Here is a 3,950-nt window from a genome sequence, read left to right as displayed (position 1 = left end):
ATACAGTCATGTCATCACTATCATTAACAAGATATTGAATACTGTATCACCCCAAAAAGCTCCTTCATCCCCCTTTGTACTCAGTTCCTTCTCTACTCCCAGCCCCTGGCAACCATTGAGGTGATATTTTTCTATGTTTTCCATTTCCAGAATATCATATAAATAGAATCATACAGTGTGTAGCCCTTTGAGACTAGCTCCTTTCCTTTAGCACAGTGCTTTTGCAATTCATCCATGTTGTGTGTATCCATAACATGTTCCTTTTTGTTGCTGAGTAGTATTCCATCATGTGCATACTAGAATTTGTTTAATCATTCACCAGTTGCTGTGACATTTGGATGGTTTCCAGTTTTTGGTGACTATGAAGAAAACATCTGCAAACATTCACAGACAGATCTTTGTGTGGACATAGGTTTTCATTTCTCTTGGGTAAATACTTAGGAATGGGATTGCTGGGTCATATGGCAAATGTATGTTTAACTTCATAAAAAAATGGTCCTCCAATGTGATGGCACCATTTTGTATTCCTATCAGCAATGGATGAGACTTCTAGTTGGTACATGTCCTCAATCAGCACTTGGTGTTGTCAGGTTTAAAATTTTAGCTATTCTAATATCTGTATACCTGGGATATTTTTTCCTTCCTCATGATTCCCTGGGGGATGGTAAAGGGGTGGGAAGGTGGGTGGAGAGGTGAATCACTTGGTAGGTGGGTTTGGGAGGAGTCGTGTGTGGCTCACCTCCATTGTCTCTCCTTCTGCCTGCAGAGAAGATGCATTATGATGCCATGTGGCAAGCTTAGCTGGGCAGGCTGTGCGACTAGGCTGTACCCTGCTGGGATAGCTGCCAGCTGTCCAGTGTTGTTGATGATTTGGATAACTTCTATTCTTAGGTGCAATATTAGAAAGCCCATTTTTACCAAAAACCTAAGTCATGTCTCCACTATTGCTGCCTACCCCTTCATTCTCTTTACATCTGACATGTGGACTCTTTCTGGCTCCTGCACTTATCTCTCAATTGATTCTAAATTTGGGGTCAGGGAGAGCTATCTTAGTCCATTCGGGCTGCTATAACAAAATACCATAGACTAGGTGGCTTATAAACAACAGAAACTTATTTGTCACAGTTCTGGAGGCTGGGAAGTTCCAAGGTGCAGGTGCTGGCAGGTTCAGTGTCTGGCGAGGGCTGACTTCTCTTGGTTCATAGACAGTGCTTTTTGACTGCATCTTCATATGTCAGAAGGGGTGAAAGAGTTCTCTGGGGTCTCTTTCGTAAGGGCACTAATCCCATTCATGAAGGTTCTGCCCTTATGACCTAATCACCTTCCCAGGCCCCACCTCCTAATCCCATCACATTGGTGACCAGATTTCAACATGTGAATTTTGGGGGTACACAGACATAGGCAGTTTGTGTCCCTGGTCCCTGTGATTGGGTTAGGTGGGTAAATGATGGGCAAGGGGCTCTCCTCTGAAGACTGCATCATGCTGGACCTGCTGGGAGCTGTCTTTGCAGTCATGTCAAGAGAGCTTTCTGAGAAAAAAGCCAATGCTAGGAAAGCCGAGCTGAGAGATGTGGAGAGGCAGAAAGGGGTGGAGTGGGGGGAGTGATGACATTGCACTAAACCCCCAGGTGCCCCTGAAATACACTGCATGTTTCACCCCTCGTCTTTCTTGTTATGGTGAACTAGTGAATTCCCTCTTAGGGTTAAGGTAGTTTGCACTGAGTATTCTGCTCCTGGTAAGAGAAAGCATCAATGTAGCATAAAATGGTGAGAATGTGGGCTCTGGAGCCAGCCACCTGTGTTGCTCTGCCATTTACTAGCTGTGTGACCTTGGGGAAATTACTTATTCTCTCTGTGCCTCGATTGCCTCATTCGTAATAAGGATATCAACATGGTGGCACTTGCCTCATAAAAGAGCTGTAAGTGTTAAATGAGTTAATAACCATCATCCACTTAGAACAGTACCTGGCACACTGAGTGTTCTTAATAAATGTTGGCTATTATTAATACAACCATGTTCCTGCTGTTCCTCCCACCTTGCTGAGCACTCCTTCCCAGACTCCTCTGAGACTGCTCCTCATCTGCTCATCAACTAAGTGTTGGTGGGTCCTCTGGTTTCCACCTAGACCTTCTCCTTGTCATTGCATACTCTCCCATGGCTTTAGCTCCTATCTATGAGGGTTCTTCAAAAAGTCTGTGGAAAAATGAAATTAAAAGATAATACAAATCTTTCCATGAACTTTCTTTCTCTCTCTCTCTCTCTCTTTTTTTTTTTTTTTTTTTTTTTTTTCCTCTGAGACTGCTCCTCATCTGCTCATCAACTAAGTGTTGGTGGGTCCTCTGGTTTCCACCTAGACCTTCTCCTTGTCATTGCATACTCTCCCATGGCTTTAGCTCCTATCTATGAGGGTTCTTCAAAAAGTCTGTGGAAAAATGAAATTAAAAGATAATACAAATCTTTCCATGAACTTTCTTTCTCTCTCTCTCTCTCTCTTTTTTTTTTTTTTTTTGATGGCTGGCCAGTACAGGAATAGAACCCTGGACCTTGGTGTTATCAGCACCATGCTCTAACCAACTGAGCTAACTGGCCAGCACCACCATGAACTTTCTGAAGACCCCTTGTAGATGCTAATACTTGCCAAATGTGCCATCCACAGGCTTGACCTCTGTTTTGAAGTCCAGACCCAAAGTGCCGGTTGCTTGTCTGCTATCTCCAGGTAGATGCTGTATTATTTTTCTGTTGCTGAATAAGAAATTGCCACATGCTTAGTGTCTTAAACCAACACGTATTTATTATCTTATGGTTTCTATGGGCCAAAAGTCTAGGTGTGGCTTAACTGGGTCTTCTGCTCAGAATCTCATAAGGCTGCAGTCAAGGTGTCCATTGGGCTATGTTCTCATCTGGAGGCTTAACTGGAGAAGGATCTACTTCCAAGCTGACTCAGGTTGTTGGCAGAATTAATTTTCTTGTGGCTGTGTGACTGAGAATCCCCACATTTTGCTGCCTGCTGGCTGGAGGCCATCTTCACATTCTAGAGTCTACTCAAAGTCCTTTGTCATGTTTTCCTACACAGCTGCTCACTCCATCAAGCTCTCAGGAGTGCCTTGAGTCCAGCTGGCTAGGGGAGAGTCTCCTATTGCACAGTGTGATTCCAGGAGGGACATCCCATTGCCTTGGTCATATTCAATTGTTTAGCAGGACATCACAGGACCTGCCCACACTCAAAGGGAGGAATTATCCAGGATGTGAGCACAGGAGGCTGGCTCATGGGCCACCCCAATTCTGAGTGTCACAGATGGCCATGAGCATCATTAACATGCCCCTGTGGGACCTCCTGACCACTCTGCTCTTCTTCCATGAGTCCCTGCAAGAAGAGATGGCATCACCATCCAAACCAAAGCCTGAGAGGTCACCCTTGATTCCTTCTCCTAAGCAGCCCCTCATATAATTAACCACAGGCCTTATGGGTCTGCCTCCTGAATGCTTCTAGATTCCTTCATTCTCCACTGTGGTCCCTACAACAGCCACCTGCTTGCCCCCATTTTTTTCTTCCCACTGCAGCCAGAGACATTTTGCTAAAATGCAATTCTGATTACATTGTACTTAAAGCTCCTTATTACCTTTCCATTGACCTTAGGATCTGGCTGAGATTCCTTAAGGGGACCCATTCGACCCTTTGTCATTTGGCTTCTCTCCCCTCTCCAACCTCTCTCACTTCTGGCCTTTGTGCTTTCTGTCCCCTTCACCTGGAACACTCTTTCCTTCCCTTTGCTTGTTAGCTCTGACTCATGCGCGTCAGGTCTCAGCTCTGTGTCACTTCCTTCCCAGAGGCCCTTCCTGACTACTGGCCACATGAGTCCACACTTCCTGCACTCAGCACCCTGGACTTTCATGTTCCTGACACTCAGAACACAAAGTGGTCATTTCTTATTTGCTTGTCCTTATTCAC

The 3,950-nt window shown here is 44.9% G+C and overlaps 1 non-coding gene across 1 annotated transcript; it reads right to left on the bottom strand.

The window, feature by feature from the left end:
* Nucleotides 1-2,516: 2,516 nt before the first annotated feature.
* TRNAI-GAU lies at nt 2,517-2,590 on the bottom strand. Its single transcript has one exon. It is a non-coding gene; the product is annotated as a tRNA-Ile (tRNA).
* Nucleotides 2,591-3,950: the final 1,360 nt, after the last annotated feature.

Source organism: Galeopterus variegatus, unplaced genomic scaffold, assembly GCF_000696425.1.
Source record: "Galeopterus variegatus unplaced genomic scaffold, G_variegatus-3.0.2 Scaffold703, whole genome shotgun sequence".
Classification (NCBI taxonomy): Eukaryota; Metazoa; Chordata; class Mammalia; order Dermoptera; family Cynocephalidae; genus Galeopterus; species Galeopterus variegatus.
The sequence above is the reverse complement of the archived record's forward strand: the minus strand, read 5'-3'. Positions and strand labels throughout refer to the sequence as shown.